The following is a 25100-nucleotide window of genomic DNA, read 5'->3' as shown; positions in this document are numbered from 1 at the left end:
GCTGAAGTCAGAGGCAGAGCTGGTGGTGGAGTCAGAGAATGCTCCATTAAACCATATAGTGTACATTCCTTCCCTGCAACACTAGTGAAGTCTTAATGGTATAGTGGATAGTGCTCTGGACTCTCACCCCAGCGACCCGAGTTCAAATCCCGGCTGAAGTCAGAGGCAGAGATGGTGTAGAGCTGGAGTCAGAGGCAGAAATGAAGTCAGAGGTAGAGCTGGTGTGGAGCTGAAGTCAGAGGCGGAGATGAAGTTGGAGTCAGATGCAAAGCTGGTGTGGGGCTGGAGTCAGAGGTGGAGCTGAAGTGAGACTGGTGTGGAGCTGGAGTCAGAGGTAGAGCTGAAGTCAGGGTTGGAGGTGGAGCTGAAGTCGGAGACTGGTGTGGAGCTGGAGGCAGAGTCAAAGGCGGAAGTGGGGCTGAAGTCAGAGGCAGAGCTGGAGGCGGAGCTGAAGTCAGAGGCAGAGCTGGAAGCGGTGCTGAAGTCAGAGGTGGAGCTGTAGTCAGAGGCAGAGCTGGTGGTGGAGTCAGAGAATGCTCAATTAAACCATATAGTGTACATTCCTTCCCTGCAACACTAGTGAAGTCTTCATGGTATAGTGGATAGTGCTCTGGACTCTCACCCCAGCGACCCGAGTTCAAATCACGGTGGGACCAAAGAAAATATGTCATCATGGAAAAGGCGTTGGTGGCGGAGCTGGAGCTGTAGGCGGAGCTGAAGTCAGAGGCGGAGCTGAAGTCAGAGGCAGATTTGGTGTGGTGCCGAAATTGGAGGCGGAGCTGAAGTCAGTGGCAGAGATGGTGTGGAGCTGGAGTTGGAGGAGAAGCTGTAGTCAGAGATGGAACTGAAGTTGTGGAGTCAGAGGCAGAAATGAAGTCAGAGGTAAAGCTGGTGTGGAGCTGAAGTCAGAGGCGGAGATGAAGTTGGAGTCAGATGCAAAGCTGGTGTGGGGCTGGAGTCAGAGGTGGAGCTGAAGTCAGAGACTGGTGTGGAGCTGGAGTCAGAGGTAGAGCTGAAGTCAGGGTTGGAGGTGGAGCTGAAGTCAGAGACTGGTGTGGAGCTGGAGGCGGAGCTGAAGGCAGAGGCAGAGCAGGTCTGGAGCTGGTGGCACAGTCAAAGGCGGAAGTGGGGCTGAAGTCAGAGGCAGAGCTGGAGGCGGAGCTGAAGTCAGAGGCAGAGCTGGAGGCGGTGCTGAAGTCAGAGGTGGAGCTGAAGTCAGAGGCAGAGCTGGTGGTGGAGTCAGAGAATGCTCCATTAAACCATATAGTGTACATTCCTTCCCTGCAACACTAGTGAAGTCTTCATGGTATAGTGGATAGTGCTCTGGACTCTCACCCCAGCAACCCGAGTTCAAATCCCGGCTGAAGTCAGAGGCAGAGATGGTGTAGAGCTGGAGTCAGAGGCAGAAATGAAGTCAGAGGTAGAGCTGGTGTGGAGCTGAAGTCAGAGGCGGAGATGAAGTAGGAGTCAGATGCAAAGCTGGTGTGGGGCTGGAGTTGGAGGCAAAGCTGGTGTGGAGCTGAAGTCAGAGGTGGAGCTGAAGTCAGGGACTGGTGTGGAGCTGGAGTCAGAGGTAGAGCTGAAGTCAGGGTTGGAGGTGGATTTGAAGTCGGAGACTGGTGTGAAGCTGGAGGCGGAGCTGAAGGCAGAGGCAGAGCAGGTCTGGAGCTGGAGGCACAGTCAAAGGCGGAAGTGGGGCTGAAGTCAGAGGCAGAGCTGGAGGCGGAGCTGAAGTCAGAGGCAGAGCTGGAGTCAGAGGTGGAGTTGAAGTCAGAGACTGGTTTTGAGCTGGAGTCAGAGGTAGAGCTGAAGTCAGGGTTGGAGGTGATAATAAATGTACAATATATGGTTTAATGGAGAATGCTCCATTAAACCATATAGTGTACATTCCTTCCCTGCAACACTAGTGAAGTCTTCATGGTATAGTGGATAGTGCTCTGGACTCTCACCCCAGCAACCCGAGTTCAAATCCCGGCTGAAGTCAGAGGCAGAGATGGTGTAGAGCTGGAGTCAGAGGCAGAAATGAAGTCAGAGGTAGAGCTGGTGTGGAGCTGAAGTCAGAGGCGGAGATGAAGTAGGAGTCAGATGCAAAGCTGGTGTGGGGCTGGAGTTGGAGGCAGAGCTGGTGTGGAGCTGAAATCAGAGGTGGAGCTGAAGTCAGGGACTGGTGTGGAGCTGGAGTCAGAGAGAGCTGAAGTCAGGGTTGGAGGTGGAGCTGAAGTCGGAGACTGGTGTGGAGCTGGAGGCGGAGCTGAAGGCAGAGGCAGAACAGGTCTGAAGCTGGAGGCAGAGTCAAAGGCGGAAGTGGGGCTGAAGTCAGAGGCAGAGCTGGAGGCGGAGCTGAAGTCAGAGGCAGAGCTGGAGGCGGTGCTGAAGTCAGAGGTGGAGCTGAAGTCAGAGGCAGAGCTGGTGGTGGAGTCAGAAAATGCTCCATTAAACCATATAGTGTACATTCCTTCCCTGCAACACTAGTGAAGTCTTCATGGTATAGTGGATAGTGCTCTGGACTCTCACCCCAGCGACCCGAGTTCAAATCCCGGTGGGACCAAAGAAAATATGTCATCATGGAAAAGGTGTTGGAGGCGGAGCTGGAGCTGTAGGCGGAGCTGAAGTCAGAGGCGGACCTGAAGTCAGAGGCAGATTTGGTGTGGTGCCGAAATTGAAGGCGGAGCTGAAGTCAGTGGCAGAGATGGTGTGGAGCTGGAGTTGGAGGAGAAGCTGTGGTCAGAGATGGAACTGAAGTTGTGGTCAGATGCAGAACTGGTGTGGAGCTGGAGTCAGAGGTGGACCTGAAGTCAGAAACTGGTGTGGAGCTGGCGGCAGAGTTGGAGGCGGAAGTGGGGCTGAAGTCAGAGGCAGAGATGGTGAAGAGCTGGAGTCAGAGGCAGAAATGAAGTCAGAGGTAGAGCTGGTGTGGAGCTGAAGTCAGAGGTGGAGATGAAGTTGGAGTCAGATGCAAAGCTGGTGTGGGGCTGGAGTCAGAGGTGGAGCTGAAGTCAGAGACTGGTGTGGAGCTGGAGTCAGAGGTAGAGCTGAAGTCAGGGTTGGAGGTGGAGCTGATGTCAGAGACTGGTGTGGAGCTGGAGGCGGAGCTGAAGGCAGAGGCAGAGCAGGTCTGGAGCTGGAGGCACAGTCAAAGGCGGAAGTGGGGCTGAAGTCAGAGGCAGAGCTGGAGGCGGAGCTGAAGTCAGAGGCAGAGCTGGAGGCGGTGCTGAAGTCAGAGGTGCAGCTCAAGTCAGAGGCAGAGCTGGTGGTGGAGTCAGAGAATGCTCCATTAAACCATATAGTGTACATTCCTTCCCTGCAACACTAGTGAAGTCTTCATGGTATATTGGGTAGTGCTCTGGACTCTCACCCCAGCGACCCGAGTTCAAATCCCGGCTGAAGTCAGAGGCAGAGATGGTGTAGAGCTGGAGTCAGAGGCAGAAATGAAGTCAGAGGTAGAGCTGGTGTGGAGCTGAAGTCAGAGGCGGAGATGAAGTAGGAGTCAGATGCAAAGCTGGTGTGGGGCTGGAGTTGGAGGCAGAGCTGGTGTGGAGCTGAAGTCAGAGGTGGAGCTGAAGTCAGAGACTGGTGTGGAGCTGGAGTCAGAGGAGGAAATGAAGTCAGAGGTAGAGCTGGTGTGGAGCTGAAGTCAGAGGTGGAGATGAAATTGGAGTCAGATGCAAAGCTGGTGTGGGGCTGGAGTCAGAGGTGGAGCTGAAGTGAAACTGGTGTGGAGCTGGAGTCAGAGGTAGAGCTGAAGTCAGGGTTGGAGGTGGAGCTGAAGTCGGAGACTGGTGTGGAGCTGGAGGCGGAGCTGAAGGCAGAGGCAGAGCAGGTCTGGAGCTGGAGGCAGAGTCAAAGGCGGAAGTGGGGCTGAAGTCAGAGGCAGAGCTGGAGGCGGAGCTGAAGTCAGAGGCAGAGCTGGAGGCGGTGCTGAAGTCAGAGGTGGAGCTGAAGTCAGAGGCAGAGCTGGTGGTGGAGTCAGAGAATGCTCCATTAAACCATATAGTGTACATTCCTTCCTGCAACACTAGTGAAGTCTTCATGGTATAGTGGATAGTGCTCTGGACTCTCACCCCAGCGACCCGAATTCAAATCCCGGTGGGACCAAAGAAAATATGTCATCATGGAAAAGGTGTTGGAGGCGGAGCTGGAACTGTAGGCGGAGCTGAAGTCAGAGGCGGACCTGAAGTCAGAGGCAGATTTGGTGTGGCGCCGGAATTGGAAGCGGAGCTGAAGTCAGTGGCAGAGATGGTGTGGAACTGGAGTTGGAGGAGGAGCTGTAGTGTGAGATGGAACTGAAGTTGAAGTCAGATGCAGAACTGGTGTGGAGCTGGAGTCAGAGGTGGAGCTGAAGTCAGAAACTGGTGTGGAGCTGGCGGCGGAGATGGACGCGGAAGTGGGGCTGAAGTCAGAGGCAGAGATGGTGTAGAGCTGGAGTCAGAGGCAGAAATGAAGTCAGAGGTTGAGCTGGTGTGGAGCTGAAGTCAGAGGCGGAGATGAAGTTGGAGTCAGATGCAAAGCTGGTGTGGGGCTGGAGTCAGAGGTGGAGCTGAAGTGAGACTGGTGTGGAGCTGGAGTCAGAGGTAGAGCTGAAGTCAGGGTTGGAGGTGGAGCTGAAGTCGGAGATTGGTGTGGAGCTGGAGGCGGAGCTGAAGGCAGAGCAGGTCTGGAGCTGGAAGCAGAGTCAAAGGCGGAAGTGGGGCTGAAGTCAGAGGCAGAGCTGGAGGCGGAGCTGAAGTCAGAGGCAGAGCTGGAGGCGGTGCTGAAGTCAGAGATGGAGCTGAAGTCAGAGGCAGAGCTGGTGGTGGAGTCAGAGAATGCTCCATTAAACCATATAGTGTACATTCCTTCCCTGTAACACTAGTAAAGTCTTCATGGTATAGTGGATAGTGCTCTGGACTCTCACCCCAGCGACCCGAGTTCAAATCCCGGTGCGACCAAAGAATATATATCATCATGGAAAAGGCGTTGGTGGCGGAGCTGGAGCTGTAGGCGGAGCTGAAGTCAGAGGCGGAGCTGAAGTCAGAGGCAGATTTGGTGTGGTGCCGAAATTGAAGGCGGAGCTGAAGTCAGTGGCAGAGATGGTGTGGCGCTGGAGTTGGAGGAGAAGCTGTAGTCAGAGATGGAACTGAAGTTGTGGAGTCAGAGGCAGAAATGAAGTCAGAGGTAGAGCTGGTGTGGAGCTAAAGTCAGAGGCGGAGATGAAGTTGGAGTCAGATGCAAAGCTGGTGTGAGGCTTGAGTCAGAGGTGGAGCTGAAGTCAGAAACTGGTGTGGAGCTGGAGTCAGAGGTAGAGCTGAAGTCAGGGTTGGAGGTGGAGCTGAAGTCGGAGACTGGTGTGGAGCTGGAGGCGGAGCTGAAGGCAGAGGCAGAGCAGGTCTGGAGCTGGAGGCACAGTCAAAGGCGGAAGTGGGGCTGAAGTCAGAGGCAGAGCTGGAGGCGGTGCTGAAGTCAGAGGTGGAGCTGAAGTCAGAGGCAGAGCTGGTGGTGGAGTCAGAGAATGCTCCATTAAACCATATAGTGTACATTCCTTCCCTGCAACACTAGTGAAGTCTTAATGGTATAGTGGATAGTGCTCTGGACTCTCACCCCAGCGACCCAAGTTCAAATCCCGGTGGGACCAAAGAAAATATGTCATCATGGAAAAGGTGTTGGAGGCGGAGCTGGAGCTGTAGGCGGAGCTGAAGTCAGAGGCGGACCTGAAGTCAGAGGCAGATTTGGTGGGGCACCGGAATTGGAAGCGGAGCTGAAGTAAGTGGCAGAGATGGTGTGGAGCTGGAGTTGGAGGAGGAGCTGTAGTGTGAGATGGAACTGAAGTTGAAGTCAGATGCAGAACTGGTGTGGAGCTGGAGTCAGAGGTGGAGCTGAAGTCAGAAACTGGTGTGGAGCTGGCGGCGGAGTTGGAAGCGGAAGTGGGGCTGAAGTCAGAGGCAGAGATGGTGTAGAGCTGGAGTCAGAGGTAGAGCTGGTGTGGAGCTGAAGTCAGAGGCGGAGATGAAGTTGGAGTCAGATGCAAAGCTGGTGTGGGGCTGGAGTCAGAGGTGGAGCTGAAGTGAGACTGGTGTGGAGCTGGAGTCAGAGGTAGAGCTGAAGTCAGGGTTGGAGGTGGAGCTGAAGTCGGAGACTGGTGTGGAGCTGGAGGCGGAGCTGAAGGCAGAGGCAGAGCAGGTCTGGAGCTGGAGGCACAGTCAAAGGCGGAAGTGGGGCTGAAGTCAGAGGCAGAGCTGGAGGCGGAGCTGAAGTCATAGGCAGAGCTGGAGGCGGTGCTGAAGTCAGAGGTGGAGCTGAAGTCAGAGGCAGAGCTGGTGGTTGAGTCAGAGAATGCTCCATTAAACCATATAGTGTACATTCCTTCCCTGCAACACTAGTGAAGTCTTCATGGTATAGTGGATAGTGCTCTGGACTCTCACCCCAGCGACCCGAGTTCAAATCCCGGTGGGACCAAAGAAAATATGTCATCATGGAAAAGGCGTTGGTGGCGGAGCTGGAGCTGTAGGCGGAGCTGAAGTCAGAGGCGGAGCTGAAGTCAGAGGCAGATTTGGTGTGGTGCCGAAATTGGAGGCGGAGCTGAAGTCAGTGGCAGAGATGGTGTGGAGCTGGAGTTGGAGGAGAAGCTGTAGTCAGAGATGGAACTGAAGTTGTGGAGTCAGAGGCAGAAATGAAGTCAGAGGTAGAGCTGGTGTGGAGCTGAAGTCAGAGGCGGAGATGAAGTTGGAGTCAGATGCAAAGCTGGTGTGGGGCTGGAGTCAGAGGTGGAGTTGAAGTCAGAGACTGGTTTTGAGCTGGAGTCAGAGGTAGAGCTGAAGTCAGGGTTGGAGGTGATAATAAATGTACAATATATGGTTTAATGGAGAATGCTCCATTAAACCATATAGTGTACATTCCTTCCCTGCAACACTAGTGAAGTCTTCATGGTATAGTGGATAGTGCTCTGGACTCTCACCCCAGCGACCCGAGTTCAAATCCCGGCTGAAGTCAGAGGCAGAGATGGTGTAGAGCTGGAGTCAGAGGCAGAAATGAAGTCAGAGGTAGAGCTGGTGTGGAGCTGAAGTCAGAGGCGGAGATGAAGTAGGAGTCAGATGCAAAGCTGGTGTGGGGCTGGAGTTGGAGGCAGAGCTGGTGTGGAGCTGAAATCAGAGGTGGAGCTGAAGTCAGGGACTGGTGTGGAGCTGGAGTCAGAGAGAGCTGAAGTCAGGGTTGGAGGTGGAGCTGAAGTCGGAGACTGGTGTGGAGCTGGAGGCGGAGCTGAAGGCAGAGGCAGAACAGGTCTGAAGCTGGAGGCAGAGTCAAAGGCGGAAGTGGGGCTGAAGTCAGAGGCAGAGCTGGAGGCGGAGCTGAAGTCAGAGGCAGAGCTGGAGGCGGTGCTGAAGTCAGAGGTGGAGCTGAAGTCAGAGGCAGAGCTGGTGGTGGAGTCAGAAAATGCTCCATTAAACCATATAGTGTACATTCCTTCCCTGCAACACTAGTGAAGTCTTCATGGTATAGTGGATAGTGCTCTGGACTCTCACCCCAGCGACCCGAGTTCAAATCCCGGTGGGACCAAAGAAAATATGTCATCATGGAAAAGGTGTTGGAGGCGGAGCTGGAGCTGTAGGCGGAGCTGAAGTCAGAGGCGGACCTGAAGTCAGAGGCAGATTTGGTGTGGTGCCGAAATTGAAGGCGGAGCTGAAGTCAGTGGCAGAGATGGTGTGGAGCTGGAGTTGGAGGAGAAGCTGTGGTCAGAGATGGAACTGAAGTTGTGGTCAGATGCAAAACTGCTGTGGAGCTGGAGTCAGAGGCGGAGCTGAAGTCAGAAACTGGTGTGGAGCTGGCGGCGGAGTTGGAGGCGGAAGTGGGGCTGAAGTCAGAGGCAGAGATGGTGAAGAGCTGGAGTCAGAGGCAGAAATGAAGTCAGAGGTAGAGCTGGTGTGGAGCTGAAGTCAGAGGTGGAGATGAAGTTGGAGTCAGATGCAAAGCTGGTGTGGGGGTGGAGCTGAAGTCAGAGACTGGTGTGGAGCTGGAGTCAGAGGTAGAGCTGAAGTCAGGGTTGGAGGTGGAGCTGAAGTCAGAGACTGGTGTGGAGCTGGAGGCGGAGCTGAAGGCAGAGGCAGAGGAGGTCTGGAGCTGGAGGCACAGTCAAAGGCGGAAGTGGGGCTGAAGTCAGAGGCAGAGCTGGAGGCGGAGCTGAATTCAGAGGCAGAGCTGGAGGCGGTGCTGAAGTCAGAAGTGGAGCTGAAGTCAGAGGCAGAGCTGGTGGTGGAGTCAGAGAATGCTCCATTAAACCATATAGTGTACATTGCTTCCCTGCAACACTAGTGAAGTCTTAATGGTATAGTGGATAGTGCTCTGGACTCTCACCCCAGCGACCCGAGTTCAAATCCCGGTGGGACCAAAGAAAATATGTCATCATGGAAAAGGTGTTGGAGGCGAAGCTGGAGCTGTAGGCGGAGCTGAAGTCAGAGGCGGACCTGAAGTCAGAGGCAGATTTGGTGTGGCGCCGGAATTGGAAGCGGAGCTGAAGTCAGTGGCAGAGATGGTGTGGAACTGGAGTTGGAGGAGGAGCTGTAGTGTGAGATGGAACTGAAGTTGAAGTCAGATGCAGAACTGGTGTGGAGCTGGAGTCAGAGGTAGAGCTGGTGTGGAGCTGAAGTCAGAGGCGGAGATGAAGTTGGAGTCAGATGCAAAGCTGGTGTGGGGCTGGAGTCAGAGGTGGAGCTGAAGTGAGACTGGTGTGGAGCTGAAGTCGGAGGTAGAGCTGAAGTCAGGGTTGGAGGTGGAGCTGAGGTCGGAGACTGGTGTGGAGCTGGAGGCGGAGCTGAAGGCAGAGGCAGAGCAGGTCTGGAGCTGGAGGCAGAGTCAAAGGCGGAAGTGGGGCTGAAGTTAGAGGCAGAGCTGTAGGCGGAGCTGAAGTCAGAGGCAGAGCTGGAGGCGGTGCTGAAGTCAGAGGTGGAGCTGAAGTCAAAGGCAGAGTTGGTGGTGGAGTCAGAGAATGCTCCATTAAACCATATAGTGTACATTCCTTCCCTGCAACACTAGTGAAGTCTTCATGGTATAGTGGATAGTGCTCTGGACTCTCACCCCAGCGACCTGAGTTCAAATCCCGGCTGAAGTCAGAGGCAGAGATTGTGTAGAGCTGGAGTCAGAGGCAGAAATGAAGTCAGAGGTAGAGCTGGTGTGGAGCTGAAGTCAGAGGCGGAGATGAAGTAGGAGTCAGATGCAAAGCTGGTGTGGGGCTGGAGTTGGAGGCAGAGCTGGTGTGGAGCTGAAGTCAGAGGTGGAGCTGAAGTCAGAGACTGGTGTGGAGCTGGAGTCAGAGGTACAGCTGAAGTCAGGGTTGGAGGTGGAGCTGATGTCAGAGACTGGTGTGGAGCTGGAGGCGGAGCTGAAGGCAGAGGCAGAGCAGGTCTGGAGCTGGAGGCAGACTCAAAGGCGGAAGTGGGGCTGAAGTCAGAGGCAGAGCTGGAGGCGGAGCTGAAGTCAGAGGCAGAGCTGGAGGCGGTGCTGAAGTCAGAGGTGGAGCTGAAGTCAGAGGCAGAGCTGGTGGTTGAGTCAGAGAATGCTCCATTAAACCATATAGTGTACATTCCTTCCCTGCAACACTAGTGAAGTCTTCATGGTATAGTGGGTAGTGCTCTGGACTCTCACCCCAGCGACCCGAGTTCAAATCCCGGTGGGACCAAAGAAAATATGTCATCATGGAAAAGGCGTTGGTGGCGGAGCTGGAGCTGTAGGCGGAGCTGAAGTCAGAGGCGGAGCTGAAGTCAGAGGCAGATTTGGTGTGGTGCCGAAATTGGAGGCGGAGCTGAAGTCAGTGGCAGAGATGGTGTGGAGCTGGAGTTGGAGGAGAAGCTGTAGTCAGAGATGGAACTGAAGTTGTGGAGTCAGAGGCAGACATGAAGTCAGAGGTAGAGCTGGTGTGGAGCTGAAGTCAGAGGCGGAGATGAAGTTGGAGTCAGATGCAAAGCTGGTGTGGGGCTGGAGTCAGAGGTGGAGTTGAAGTCAGAGACTGGTTTTGAGCTGGAGTCAGAGGTAGAGCTGAAGTCAGGGTTGGAGGTGATAATAAATGTACAATATATGGTTTAATGGAGAATGCTCCATTAAACCATATAGTGTACATTCCTTCCCTGCAACACTAGTGAAGTCTTCATGGTATAGTGGATAGTGCTCTGGACTCTCACCCCAGCGACCCGAGTTCAAATCCCGGCTGAAGTCAGAGGCAGAGATGGTGTAGAGCTGGAGTCAGAGGCAGAAATGAAGTCAGAGGTAGAGCTGGTGTGGAGCTGAAGTCAGAGGCGGAGATGAAGTAGGAGTCAGATGCAAAGCTGGTGTGGGGCTGGAGTTGGAGGCAGAGCTGGTGTGGAGCTGAAATCAGAGGTGGAGCTGAAGTCAGGGACTGGTGTGGAGCTGGAGTCAGAGAGAGCTGAAGTCAGGGTTGGAGGTGGAGCTGAAGTCGGAGACTGGTGTGGAGCTGGAGGCGGAGCTGAAGGCAGAGGCAGAACAGGTCTGAAGCTGGAGGCAGAGTCAAAGGCGGAAGTGGGGCTGAAGTCAGAGGCAGAGCTGGAGGCGGAGCTGAAGTCAGAGGCAGAGCTGGAGGCGGTGCTGAAGTCAGAGGTGGAGCTGAAGTCAGAGGCAGAGCTGGTGGTGGAGTCAGAAAATGCTCCATTAAACCATATAGTGTACATTCCTTCCCTGCAACACTAGTGAAGTCTTCATGGTATAGTGGATAGTGCTCTGGACTCTCACCCCAGCGACCCGAGTTCAAATCCCGGTGGGACCAAAGAAAATATGTCATCATGGAAAAGGTGTTGGAGGCGGAGCTGGAGCTGTAGGCGGAGCTGAAGTCAGAGCCGGACCTGAAGTCAGAGGCAGATTTGGTGTGGTGCCGAAATTGAAGGCGGAGCTGAAGTCAGTGGCAGAGATGGTGTGGAGCTGGAGTTGGAGGAGAAGCTGTGGTCAGAGATGGAACTGAAGTTGTGGTCAGATGCAGAACTGGTGTGGAGCTGGAGTCAGAGGTGGACCTGAAGTCAGAAACTGGTGTGGAGCTGGCGGCAGAGTTGGAGGCGGAAGTGGGGCTGAAGTCAGAGGCAGAGATGGTGAAGAGCTGGAGTCAGAGGCAGAAATGAAGTCAGAGGTAGAGCTGGTGTGGAGCTGAAGTCAGAGGTGGAGATGAAGTTGGAGTCAGATGCAAAGCTGGTGTGGGGCTGGAGTCAGAGGTGGAGCTGAAGTCAGAGACTGGTGTGGAGCTGGAGTCAGAGGTAGAGCTGAAGTCAGGGTTGGAGGTGGAGCTGATGTCAGAGACTGGTGTGGAGCTGGAGGCGGAGCTGAAGGCAGAGGCAGAGCAGGTCTGGAGCTGGAGGCACAGTCAAAGGCGGAAGTGGGGCTGAAGTCAGAGGCAGAGCTGGAGGCGGAGCTGAAGTCAGAGGCAGAGCTGGAGGCGGTGCTGAAGTCAGAGGTGCAGCTCAAGTCAGAGGCAGAGCTGGTGGTGGAGTCAGAGAATGCTCCATTAAACCATATAGTGTACATTCCTTCCCTGCAACACTAGTGAAGTCTTCATGGTATATTGGGTAGTGCTCTGGACTCTCACCCCAGCGACCCGAGTTCAAATCCCGGCTGAAGTCAGAGGCAGAGATGGTGTAGAGCTGGAGTCAGAGGCAGAAATGAAGTCAGAGGTAGAGCTGGTGTGGAGCTGAAGTCAGAGGCGGAGATGAAGTAGGAGTCAGATGCAAAGCTGGTGTGGGGCTGGAGTTGGAGGCAGAGCTGGTGTGGAGCTGAAGTCAGAGGTGGAGCTGAAGTCAGAGACTGGTGTGGAGCTGGAGTCAGAGGAGGAAATGAAGTCAGAGGTAGAGCTGGTGTGGAGCTGAAGTCAGAGGTGGAGATGAAATTGGAGTCAGATGCAAAGCTGGTGTGGGGCTGGAGTCAGAGGTGGAGCTGAAGTGAAACTGGTGTGGAGCTGGAGTCAGAGGTAGAGCTGAAGTCAGGGTTGGAGGTGGAGCTGAAGTCGGAGACTGGTGTGGAGCTGGAGGCGGAGCTGAAGGCAGAGGCAGAGCAGGTCTGGAGCTGGAGGCAGAGTCAAAGGCGGAAGTGGGGCTGAAGTCAGAGGCAGAGCTGGAGGCGGAGCTGAAGTCAGAGGCAGAGCTGGAGGCGGTGCTGAAGTCAGAGGTGGAGCTGAAGTCAGAGGCAGAGCTGGTGGTGGAGTCAGAGAATGCTCCATTAAACCATATAGTGTACATTCCTTCCTGCAACACTAGTGAAGTCTTCATGGTATAGTGGATAGTGCTCTGGACTCTCACCCCAGCGACCCGAGTTCAAATCCCGGTGGGACCAAAGAAAATATGTCATCATGGAAAAGGTGTTGGAGGCGGAGCTGGAACTGTAGGCGGAGCTGAAGTCAGAGGCGGACCTGAAGTCAGAGGCAGATTTGGTGTGGCGCCGGAATTGGAAGCGGAGCTGAAGTCAGTGGCAGAGATGGTGTGGAGCTGGAGTTGGAGGAGAAGCTGTAGTGTGAGATGGAACTGAAGTTGTGGTCAGATGCAGAACTGGTGTGGAGCTGGAGTCAGAGGCGGAGCTGAAGTCAGAAACTGGTGTGGAGCTGGCGGCGGAGTTGGAGGCGGAAGTGGGGCTGAAGTCAGAGGCAGAGATGGTGTAGAGCTGGAGTCAGAGGCAGAAATGAAGTCAGAGGTAGAGCTGGTGTGGAGCTGAAGTCAGAGGCGGAGATGAAGTTGGAGTCAGATGCAAAGCTGGTGTGGGGCTGGAGTCAGAGGTGGAGCTGAAGTGAGACTGGTGTGGAGCTGGAGTCAGAGGTGGAGCTGAAGTCAGGGTTGGAGGTGGAGCTGAAGTCAGAGACTGGTGTGGAGCTGGAGGCGGAGCTGAAGGCAGAGGCAGAGCAGGTCTGGAGCTGGAGGCACAGTCAAAGGCGGAAGTGGGGCTGAAGTCAGAGGCAGAGCTGGAGGCGGAGCTGAAGTCAGAGGCAGAGCTGGAGTCAGAGGTGGAGTTGAAGTCAGAGACTGGTTTTGAGCTGGAGTCAGAGGTAGAGCTGAAGTCAGGGTTGGAGGTGATAATAAATGTACAATATATGGTTTAATGGAGAATGCTCCATTAAACCATATAGTGTACATTCCTTCCCTGCAACACTAGTGAAGTCTTCATGGTATAGTGGATAGTGCTCTGGACTCTCACCCCAGCGACCCGAGTTCAAATCCCGGCTGAAGTCAGAGGCAGAGATGGTGTAGAGCTGGAGTCAGAGGCAGAAATGAAGTCAGAGGTAGAGCTGGTGTGGAGCTGAAGTCAGAGGCGGAGATGAAGTAGGAGTCAGATGCAAAGCTGGTGTGGGGCTGGAGTTGGAGGCAGAGCTGGTGTGGAGCTGAAATCAGAGGTGGAGCTGAAGTCAGGGACTGGTGTGGAGCTGGAGTCAGAGAGAGCTGAAGTCAGGGTTGGAGGTGGAGCTGAAGTCGGAGACTGGTGTGGAGCTGGAGGCGGAGCTGAAGGCAGAGGCAGAACAGGTCTGAAGCTGGAGGCAGAGTCAAAGGCGGAAGTGGGGCTGAAGTCAGAGGCAGAGCTGGAGGCGGAGCTGAAGTCAGAGGCAGAGCTGGAGGCGGTGCTGAAGTCAGAGGTGGAGCTGAAGTCAGAGGCAGAGCTGGTGGTGGAGTCAGAAAATGCTCCATTAAACCATATAGTGTACATTCCTTCCCTGCAACACTAGTGAAGTCTTCATGGTATAGTGGATAGTGCTCTGGACTCTCACCCCAGCGACCCGAGTTCAAATCCCGGTGGGACCAAAGAAAATATGTCATCATGGAAAAGGTGTTGGAGGCGGAGCTGGAGCTGTAGGCGGAGCTGAAGTCAGAGCCGGACCTGAAGTCAGAGGCAGATTTGGTGTGGTGCCGAAATTGAAGGCGGAGCTGAAGTCAGTGGCAGAGATGGTGTGGAGCTGGAGTTGGAGGAGAAGCTGTGGTCAGAGATGGAACTGAAGTTGTGGTCAGATGCAGAACTGGTGTGGAGCTGGAGTCAGAGGTGGACCTGAAGTCAGAAACTGGTGTGGAGCTGGCGGCAGAGTTGGAGGCGGAAGTGGGGCTGAAGTCAGAGGCAGAGATGGTGAAGAGCTGGAGTCAGAGGCAGAAATGAAGTCAGAGGTAGAGCTGGTGTGGAGCTGAAGTCAGAGGTGGAGATGAAGTTGGAGTCAGATGCAAAGCTGGTGTGGGGCTGGAGTCAGAGGTGGAGCTGAAGTCAGAGACTGGTGTGGAGCTGGAGTCAGAGGTAGAGCTGAAGTCAGGGTTGGAGGTGGAGCTGATGTCAGAGACTGGTGTGGAGCTGGAGGCGGAGCTGAAGGCAGAGGCAGAGCAGGTCTGGAGCTGGAGGCACAGTCAAAGGCGGAAGTGGGGCTGAAGTCAGAGGCAGAGCTGGAGGCGGAGCTGAAGTCAGAGGCAGAGCTGGAGGCGGTGCTGAAGTCAGAGGTGCAGCTCAAGTCAGAGGCAGAGCTGGTGGTGGAGTCAGAGAATGCTCCATTAAACCATATAGTGTACATTCCTTCCCTGCAACACTAGTGAAGTCTTCATGGTATATTGGGTAGTGCTCTGGACTCTCACCCCAGCGACCCGAGTTCAAATCCCGGCTGAAGTCAGAGGCAGAGATGGTGTAGAGCTGGAGTCAGAGGCAGAAATGAAGTCAGAGGTAGAGCTGGTGTGGAGCTGAAGTCAGAGGCGGAGATGAAGTAGGAGTCAGATGCAAAGCTGGTGTGGGGCTGGAGTTGGAGGCAGAGCTGGTGTGGAGCTGAAGTCAGAGGTGGAGCTGAAGTCAGAGACTGGTGTGGAGCTGGAGTCAGAGGAGGAAATGAAGTCAGAGGTAGAGCTGGTGTGGAGCTGAAGTCAGAGGTGGAGATGAAATTGGAGTCAGATGCAAAGCTGGTGTGGGGCTGGAGTCAGAGGTGGAGCTGAAGTGAAACTGGTGTGGAGCTGGAGTCAGAGGTAGAGCTGAAGTCAGGGTTGGAGGTGGAGCTGAAGTCGGAGACTGGTGTGGAGCTGGAGGCGGAGCTGAAGGCAGAGGCAGAGCAGGTCTGGAGCTGGAGGCAGAGTCAAAGGCGGAAGTGGGGCTGAAGTCAGAGGCAGAGCTGGAGGCGGAGCTGAAGTCAGAGGCAGAGCTGGAGGCGGTGCTGAAGTCAGAGGTGGAGCTGAAGTCAGAGGCAGAGCTGGTGGTGGAGTCAGAGAATGCTCCATTAAACCATATAGTGTACATTCCTTCCTGCAACACTAGTGAAGTCTTCATGGTATAGTGGATAGTGCTCTGGACTCTCACCCCAGCGACCCGAGTTCAAATCCCGGTGGGACCAAAGAAAATATGTCATCATGGAAAAGGTGTTGGAGGCGGAGCTGGAACTGTAGGCGGAGCTGAAGTCAGAGGCGGACCTGAAGTCAGAGGCAGATTTGGTGTGGCGCCGGAATTGGAAGCGGAGCTGAAGTCAGTGGCAGAGATGGTGTGGAGCTGGAGTTGGAGGAGAAGCTGTAGTGTGAGATGGAACTGAAGTTGTGGTCAGATGCAGAACTGGTGTGGAGCTGGAGTCAGAGGCGGAGCTGAAGTCAGAAACTGGTGTGGAGCTGGCGGCGGAGTTGGAGGCGGAAGTGGGGCTGAAGTCAGAGGCAGAGATGGTGTAGAGCTGGAGTCAGAGGCAGAAATGAAGTCAGAGGTAGAGCTGGTGTGGAGCTGAAGTCAGAGGCGGAGATGAAGTTGGAGTCAGATGCAAAGCTGGTGTGGGGCTGGAGTCAGAGGTGGAGCTGAAGTGAGACTGGTGTGGAGCTGGAGTCAGAGGTGGAGCTGAAGTCAGGGTTGGAGGTGGAGCTGAAGTCAGAGACTGGTGTGGAGCTGGAGGCGGAGCTGAAGGCAGAGGCAGAGCAGGTCTGGAGCTGGAGGCACAGTCAAAGGCGGAAGTGGGGCTGAAGTCAGAGGCAGAGCTGGAGGCGGAGCTGAAGTCAGAGGCAGAGCTGGAGTCAGAGGTGGAGTTGAAGTCAGAGACTGGTTTTGAGCTGGAGTCAGAGGTAGAGCTGAAGTCAGGGTTGGAGGTGATAATAAATGTACAATATATGGTTTAATGGAGAATGCTCCATTAAACCATATAGTGTACATTCCTTCCCTGCAACACTAGTGAAGTCTTCATGGTATAGTGGATAGTGCTCTGGACTCTCACCCCAGCGACCCGAGTTCAAATCCCGGCTGAAGTCAGAGGCAGAGATGGTGTAGAGCTGGAGTCAGAGGCAGAAATGAAGTCAGAGGTAGAGCTGGTGTGGAGCTGAAGTCAGAGGCGGAGATGAAGTAGGAGTCAGATGCAAAGCTGGTGTGGGGCTGGAGTTGGAGGCAGAGCTGGTGTGGAGCTGAAATCAGAGGTGGAGCTGAAGTCAGGGACTGGTGTGGAGCTGGAGTCAGAGAGAGCTGAAGTCAGGGTTGGAGGTGGAGCTGAAGTCGGAGACTGGTGTGGAGCTGGAGGCGGAGCTGAAGGCAGAGGCAGAACAGGTCTGAAGCTGGAGGCAGAGTCAAAGGCGGAAGTGGGGCTGAAGTCAGAGGCAGAGCTGGAGGCGGAGCTGAAGTCAGAGGCAGAGCTGGAGGCGGTGCTGAAGTCAGAGGTGGAGCTGAAGTCAGAGGCAGAGCTGGTGGTGGAGTCAGAAAATGCTCCATTAAACCATATAGTGTACATTCCTTCCCTGCAACACTAGTGAAGTCTTCATGGTATAGTGGATAGTGCTCTGGACTCTCACCCCAGCGACCCGAGTTCAAATCCCGGTGGGACCAAAGAAAATATGTCATCATGGAAAAGGTGTTGGAGGCGGAGCTGGAGCTGTAGGCGGAGCTGAAGTCAGAGCCGGACCTGAAGTCAGAGGCAGATTTGGTGTGGTGCCGAAATTGAAGGCGGAGCTGAAGTCAGTGGCAGAGATGGTGTGGAGCTGGAGTTGGAGGAGAAGCTGTGGTCAGAGATGGAACTGAAGTTGTGGTCAGATGCAGAACTGGTGTGGAGCTGGAGTCAGAGGTGGACCTGAAGTCAGAAACTGGTGTGGAGCTGGCGGCAGAGTTGGAGGCGGAAGTGGGGCTGAAGTCAGAGGCAGAGATGGTGAAGAGCTGGAGTCAGAGGCAGAAATGAAGTCAGAGGTAGAGCTGGTGTGGAGCTGAAGTCAGAGGTGGAGATGAAGTTGGAGTCAGATGCAAAGCTGGTGTGGGGCTGGAGTCAGAGGTGGAGCTGAAGTCAGAGACTGGTGTGGAGCTGGAGTCAGAGGTAGAGCTGAAGTCAGGGTTGGAGGTGGAGCTGATGTCAGAGACTGGTGTGGAGCTGGAGGCGGAGCTGAAGGCAGAGGCAGAGCAGGTCTGGAGCTGGAGGCACAGTCAAAGGCGGAAGTGGGGCTGAAGTCAGAGGCAGAGCTGGAGGCGGAGCTGAAGTCAGAGGCAGAGCTGGAGGCGGTGCTGAAGTCAGAGGTGCAGCTCAAGTCAGAGGCAGAGCTGGTGGTGGAGTCAGAGAATGCTCCATTAAACCATATAGTGTACATTCCTTCCCTGCAACACTAGTGAAGTCTTCATGGTATATTGGGTAGTGCTCTGGACTCTCACCCCAGCGACCCGAGTTCAAATCCCGGCTGAAGTCAGAGGCAGAGATGGTGTAGAGCTGGAGTCAGAGGCAGAAATGAAGTCAGAGGTAGAGCTGGTGTGGAGCTGAAGTCAGAGGCGGAGATGAAGTAGGAGTCAGATGCAAAGCTGGTGTGGGGCTGGAGTTGGAGGCAGAGCTGGTGTGGAGCTGAAGTCAGAGGTGGAGCTGAAGTCAGAGACTGGTGTGGAGCTGGAGTCAGAGGAGGAAATGAAGTCAGAGGTAGAGCTGGTGTGGAGCTGAAGTCAGAGGTGGAGATGAAATTGGAGTCAGATGCAAAGCTGGTGTGGGGCTGGAGTCAGAGGTGGAGCTGAAGTGAAACTGGTGTGGAGCTGGAGTCAGAGGTAGAGCTGAAGTCAGGGTTGGAGGTGGAGCTGAAGTCGGAGACTGGTGTGGAGCTGGAGGCGGAGCTGAAGGCAGAGGCAGAGCAGGTCTGGAGCTGGAGGCAGAGTCAAAGGCGGAAGTGGGGCTGAAGTCAGAGGCAGAGCTGGAGGCGGAGCTGAAGTCAGAGGCAGAGCTGGAGGCGGTGCTGAAGTCAGAGGTGGAGCTGAAGTCAGAGGCAGAGCTGGTGGTGGAGTCAGAGAATGCTCCATTAAACCATATAGTGTACATTCCTTCCTGCAACACTAGTGAAGTCTTCATGGTATAGTGGATAGTGCTCTGGACTCTCACCCCAGCGACCCGAGTTCAAATCCCGGTGGGACCAAAGAAAATATGTCATCATGGAAAAGGTGTTGGAGGCGGAGCTGGAACTGTAGGCGGAGCTGAAGTCAGAGGCGGACCTGAAGTCAGAGGCAGATTTGGTGTGGCGCCGGAATTGGAAGCGGAGCTGAAGTCAGTGGCAGAGATGGTGTGGAACTGGAGTTGGAGGAGGAGCTGTAGTGTGAGATGGAACTGAAGTTGAAGTCAGATGCAGAACTGGTGTGGAGCTGGAGTCAGAGGTGGAGCTGAAGTCAGAAACTGGTGTGGAGCTGGCGGCGGAGATGGACGCGGAAGTGGGGCTGAAGTCAGAGGCAGAGATGGTGTAGAGCTGGAGTCAGAGGCAGAAATGAAGTCAGAGGTTGAGCTGGTGTGGAGCTGAAGTCAGAGGCGGAGATGAAGTTGGAGTCAGATGCAAAGCTGGTGTGGGGCTGGAGTCAGAGGTGGAGCTGAAGTGAGACTGGTGTGGAGCTGGAGTCAGAGGTAGAGCTGAAGTCAGGGTTGGAGGTGGAGCTGAAGTCGGAGATTGGTGTGGAGCTGGAGGCGGAGCTGAAGGCAGAGCAGGTCTGGAGCTGGAAGCAGAGTCAAAGGCGGAAGTGGGGCTGAAGTCAGAGGCAGAGCTGGAGGCGGAGCTGAAGTCAGAGGCAGAGCTGGAGGCGGTGCTGAAGTCAGAGATGGAGCTGAAGTCAGAGGCAGAGCTGGTGGTGGAGTCAGAGAATGCTCCATTAAACCATATAGTGTACATTCCTTCCCTGTAACACTAGTAAAGTCTTCATGGTATAGTGGATAGTGCTCTGGACTCTCACCCCAGCGACCCGAGTTCAAATCCCGGTGCGACCAAAGAATATATATCATCATGGAAAAGGCGTTGGTGGCGGAGCTGGAGCTGTAGGCGGAGCTGAAGTCAGAGGCGGAGCTGAAGTCAGAGGCAGATTTGGTGTGGTGCCGAAATTGAAGGCGGAGCTGAAGTCAGTGGCAGAGATGGTGTGGCGCTGGAGTTGGAGGAGAAGCTGTAGTCAGAGATGGAACTGAAGTTGTGGAGTCAGAGGCAGAAATGAAGTCAGAGGTAGAGCTGGTGTGGAGCTAAAGTCAGAGGCGGAGATGAAGTTGGAGTCAGATGCAAAGCTGGTGTGAGGCTTGAGTCAGAGGTGGAGCTGAAGTCAGAGACTGGTGTGGAGCTGGAGTCAGAGGTAAAGCTGAAGTCAGGGTTGGAGGTGGAGCTGAAGTTGGAGTCAGATGCAAAGCTGGTGTGGGGGTGGAGCTGAAGTCAGAGACTGGTGTGGAGCTGGAGTCAGAGGTAGAGCTGAAGTCAGGGTTGGAGGTGGAGCTGAAGTCGGAGACTGGTGTGGAGCTGGAGGCGGAGCTGAAGGCAGAGGCAGAGCAGGTCTGGAGCTGGAGGCACAGTCAAAGGCGGAAGTGGGGCTGAAGTCAGAGGCAGAGCTGGAGGCGGTGCTGAAGTCAGAGGTGGAGCTGAAGTCAGAGGCAGAGCTGGTGGTGGAGTCAGAGAATGCTCCATTAAACCATATAGTGTACATTCCTTCCCTGCAACACTAGTGAAGTCTTAATGGTATAGTGGATAGTGCTCTGGACTCTCACCCCAGCGACCCAAGTTCAAATCCCGGTGGGACCAAAGAAAATATGTCATCATGGAAAAGGTGTTGGAGGCGGAGCTGGAGCTGTAGGCGGAGCTGAAGTCAGAGGCGGACCTGAAGTCAGAGGCAGATTTGGTGGGGCACCGGAATTGGAAGCGGAGCTGAAGTAAGTGGCAGAGATGGTGTGGAGCTGGAGTTGGAGGAGGAGCTGTAGTGTGAGATGGAACTGAAGTTGAAGTCAGATGCAGAACTGGTGTGGAGCTGGAGTCAGAGGTGGAGCTGAAGTCAGAAACTGGTGTGGAGCTGGCGGCGGAGTTGGAAGCGGAAGTGGGGCTGAAGTCAGAGGCAGAGATGGTGTAGAGCTGGAGTCAGAGGTAGAGCTGGTGTGGAGCTGAAGTCAGAGGCGGAGATGAAGTTGGAGTCAGATGCAAAGCTGGTGTGGGGCTGGAGTCAGAGGTGGAGCTGAAGTGAGACTGGTGTGGAGCTGGAGGTGGAGCTGAAGTCGGAGACTGGTGTGGAGCTGGAGGCGGAGCTGAAGGCAGAGGCAGAGCAGGTCTGGAGCTGGAGGCAGAGTCAAAGGCGGAAGTGGGGCTGAAGTCAGAGGCAGAGCTGGAGGCGGAGCTGAAGTCATAGGCAGAGCTGGAGGCGGTGCTGAAGTCAGAGGTGGAGCTGAAGTCAGAGGCAGAGCTGGTGGTTGAGTCAGAGAATGCTCCATTAAACCATATAGTGTACATTCCTTCCCTGCAACACTAGTGAAGTCTTCATGGTATAGTGGATAGTGCTCTGGACTCTCACCCCAGCGACCCGAGTTCAAATCCCGGTGGGACCAAAGAAAATATGTCATCATGGAAAAGGCGTTGGTGGCGGAGCTGGAGCTGTAGGCGGAGCTGAAGTCAGAGGCGGAGCTGAAGTCAGAGGCAGATTTGGTGTGGTGCCGAAATTGGAGGCGGAGCTGAAGTCAGTGGCAGAGATGGTGTGGAGCTGGAGTTGGAGGAGAAGCTGTAGTCAGAGATGGAACTGAAGTTGTGGAGTCAGAGGCAGAAATGAAGTCAGAGGTAGAGCTGGTGTGGAGCTGAAGTCAGAGGCGGAGATGAAGTTGGAGTCAGATGCAAAGCTGGTGTGGGGCTGGAGTCAGAGGTGGAGTTGAAGTCAGAGACTGGTTTTGAGCTGGAGTCAGAGGTAGAGCTGAAGTCAGGGTTGGAGGTGATAATAAATGTACAATATATGGTTTAATGGAGAATGCTCCATTAAACCATATAGTGTACATTCCTTCCCTGCAACACTAGTGAAGTCTTCATGGTATAGTGGATAGTGCTCTGGACTCTCACCCCAGCGACCCGAGTTCAAATCCCGGCTGAAGTCAGAGGCAGAGATGGTGTAGAGCTGGAGTCAGAGGCAGAAATGAAGTCAGAGGTAGAGCTGGTGTGGAGCTGAAGTCAGAGGCGGAGATGAAGTAGGAGTCAGATGCAAAGCTGGTGATGGGCTGGAGTTGGAGGCAGAGCTGGTGTGGAGCTGAAATCAGAGGTGGAGCTGAAGTCAGGGACTGGTGTGGAGCTGGAGTCAGAGAGAGCTGAAGTCAGGGTTGGAGGTGGAGCTGAAGTCGGAGACTGGTGTGGAGCTGGAGGCGGAGCTGAAGGCAGAGGCAGAACAGGTCTGAAGCTGGAGGCAGAGTCAAAGGCGGAAGTGGGGCTGAAGTCAAAGGCAGAGCTGGAGGCGGAGCTGAAGTCAGAGGCAGAGCTGGAGGCGGTGCTGAAGTCAGAGGTGGAGCTGAAGTCAGAGGCAGAGCTGGTGGTGGAGTCAGAGAATGCTCCATTAAACCATATAGTGTACATTCCTTCCCTGCAACACTAGTGAAGTCTTCATGGTATAGTGGATAGTGCTCTGGACTCTCACCCCATCGACCCGAGTTCAAATCCCGGTGGGACCAAAGAAAATATGTCATCATGGAAAAGGTGTTGGAGGCGGAGCTGGAGCTGTAGGCGGAGCTGAAGTCAGAGGCGGACCTGAAGTCAGAGGCACATTTGGTGTGGTGCCGAAATTGAAGGCGGAGCTGAAGTCAGTGGCAGAGATGGTGTGGAGCTGGAGTTGGAGGAGAAGCTGTGGTCAGAGATGGAACTGAAGTTGTGGTCAGATGCAGGACTGCTGTGGAGCTGGAGTCAGAGGCGGAGCTGAAGTCAGAAACTGGTGTGGAGCTGGCGGCGGAGTTGGAAGTGGAAGTGGGGCTGAAGTCAGAGGCAGAGATGGTGAAGAGCTGGAGTCAGAGGCAGAAATGAAGTCAGAGGTAGAGCTGGTGTGGAGCTGAAGTCAGAGGTGGAGATGAAGTTGGAGTCAGATGTAAAGCTGGTGTGGGGGTGGAGCTGAAGTCAGAGACTGGTGTGGAGCTGGAGTCAGAGGTAGAGCTGAAGTCAGGGTTGGAGGTGGAGCTGAAGTCGGAGACTGGTGTGGAGCTGGAGGCGGAGCTGAAGGCAGAGGCAGAGCAGGTCTGGAGCTGGAGGCAGAATCAAAGGCGGAAGTGGGGCTGAAGTCAGAGGCAGAGCTGGAGGCGGAGCTGAAGTCAGAGGCAGAGCTGGAGGCGGTGCTGAAGTCAGAGGTGGAGCTGAAGTCAGAGGCAGAGCTGGTGGTGGAGTCAGAGAATGCTCCATTAAACCATATAGTGTACATTCCTTCCTGCAACACTAGTGAAGTCTTCATGGTATAGTGGATAGTGCTCTGGACTCTCACCCCAGCGACCCGAGTTCAAATCCCGGTGGGACCAAAGAAAATATGTCATCATGGAAAAGGTGTTGGAGGCGGAGCTGGAACTGTAGGCGGAGCTGAAGTCAGAGGCGGACCTGAAGTCAGAGGCAGATTTGGTGTGGCGCCGGAATTGGAAGCGGAGCTGAAGTCAGTGGCAGAGATGGTGTGGAACTGGAGTTGGAGGAGGAGCTGTAGTGTGAGATGGAACTGAAGTTGAAGTCAGATGCAGAACTGGTGTGGAGCTGGAGTCAGAGGTGGAGCTGAAGTCAGAAACTGGTGTGGAGCTGGCGGCGGAGATGGACGCGGAAGTGGGGCTGAAGTCAGAGGCAGAGATGGTGTAGAGCTGGAGTCAGAGGCAGAAATGAAGTCAGAGGTTGAGCTGGTGTGGAGCTGAAGTCAGAGGCGGAGATGAAGTTGGAGTCAGATGCAAAGCTGGTGTGGGGCTGGAGTCAGAGGTGGAGCTGAAGTGAGACTGGTGTGGAGCTGGAGTCAGAGGTAGAGCTGAAGTCAGGGTTGGAGGTGGAGCTGAAGTCGGAGATTGGTGTGGAGCTGGAGGCGGAGCTGAAGGCAGAGCAGGTCTGGAGCTGGAAGCAGAGTCAAAGGCGGAAGTGGGGCTGAAGTCAGAGGCAGAGCTGGAGGCGGAGCTGAAGTCAGAGGCAGAGCTGGAGGCGGTGCTGAAGTCAGAGATGGAGCTGAAGTCAGAGGCAGAGCTGGTGGTGGAGTCAGAGAATGCTCCATTAAACCATATAGTGTACATTCCTTCCCTGTAACACTAGTAAAGTCTTCATGGTATAGTGGATAGTGCTCTGGACTCTCACCCCAGCGACCCGAGTTCAAATCCCGGTGCGACCAAAGAATATATATCATCATGGAAAAGGCGTTGGTGGCGGAGCTGGAGCTGTAGGCGGAGCTGAAGTCAGAGGCGGAGCTGAAGTCAGAGGCAGATTTGGTGTGGTGCCGAAATTGAAGGCGGAGCTGAAGTCAGTGGCAGAGATGGTGTGGCGCTGGAGTTGGAGGAGAAGCTGTAGTCAGAGATGGAACTGAAGTTGTGGAGTCAGAGGCAGAAATGAAGTCAGAGGTAGAGCTGGTGTGGAGCTAAAGTCAGAGGCGGAGATGAAGTTGGAGTCAGATGCAAAGCTGGTGTGAGGCTTGAGTCAGAGGTGGAGCTGAAGTCAGAGACTGGTGTGGAGCTGGAGTCAGAGGTAAAGCTGAAGTCAGGGTTGGAGGTGGAGCTGAAGTTGGAGTCAGATGCAAAGCTGGTGTGGGGGTGGAGCTGAAGTCAGAGACTGGTGTGGAGCTGGAGTCAGAGGTAGAGCTGAAGTCAGGGTTGGAGGTGGAGCTGAAGTCGGAGACTGGTGTGGAGCTGGAGGCGGAGCTGAAGGCAGAGGCAGAGCAGGTCTGGAGCTGGAGGCACAGTCAAAGGCGGAAGTGGGGCTGAAGTCAGAGGCAGAGCTGGAGGCGGTGCTGAAGTCAGAGGTGGAGCTGAAGTCAGAGGCAGAGCTGGTGGTGGAGTCAGAGAATGCTCCATTAAACCATATAGTGTACATTCCTTCCCTGCAACACTAGTGAAGTCTTAATGGTATAGTGGATAGTGCTCTGGACTCTCACCCCAGCGACCCAAGTTCAAATCCCGGTGGGACCAAAGAAAATATGTCATCATGGAAAAGGTGTTGGAGGCGGAGCTGGAGCTGTAGGCGGAGCTGAAGTCAGAGGCGGACCTGAAGTCAGAGGCAGATTTGGTGGGGCACCGGAATTGGAAGCGGAGCTGAAGTAAGTGGCAGAGATGGTGTGGAGCTGGAGTTGGAGGAGGAGCTGTAGTGTGAGATGGAACTGAAGTTGAAGTCAGATGCAGAACTGGTGTGGAGCTGGAGTCAGAGGTGGAGCTGAAGTCAGAAACTGGTGTGGAGCTGGCGGCGGAGTTGGAAGCGGAAGTGGGGCTGAAGTCAGAGGCAGAGATGGTGTAGAGCTGGAGTCAGAGGTAGAGCTGGTGTGGAGCTGAAGTCAGAGGCGGAGATGAAGTTGGAGTCAGATGCAAAGCTGGTGTGGGGCTGGAGTCAGAGGTGGAGCTGAAGTGAGACTGGTGTGGAGCTGGAGTCAGAGGTAGAGCTGAAGTCAGGGTTGGAGGTGGAGCTGAAGTCGGAGACTGGTGTGGAGCTGGAGGCGGAGCTGAAGGCAGAGGCAGAGCAGGTCTGGAGCTGGAGGCAGAGTCAAAGGCGGAAGTGGGGCTGAAGTCAGAGGCAGAGCTGGAGGCGGAGCTGAAGTCATAGGCAGAGCTGGAGGCGGTGCTGAAGTCAGAGGTGGAGCTGAAGTCAGAGGCAGAGCTGGTGGTTGAGTCAGAGAATGCTCCATTAAACCATATAGTGTACATTCCTTCCCTGCAACACTAGTGAAGTCTTCATGGTATAGTGGATAGTGCTCTGGACTCTCACCCCAGCGACCCGAGTTCAAATCCCGGTGGGACCAAAGAAAATATGTCATCATGGAAAAGGCGT

This window comes from Syngnathus leptorhynchus, unplaced genomic scaffold, assembly GCF_054491065.1.
Source record: "Syngnathus leptorhynchus isolate UIUO unplaced genomic scaffold, UIUO_Slep HiC_scaffold_49, whole genome shotgun sequence".
Taxonomy (NCBI): Eukaryota; Metazoa; Chordata; class Actinopteri; order Syngnathiformes; family Syngnathidae; genus Syngnathus; species Syngnathus leptorhynchus.
The sequence above is the reverse complement of the archived record's forward strand: the minus strand, read 5'-3'. Positions refer to the sequence as shown.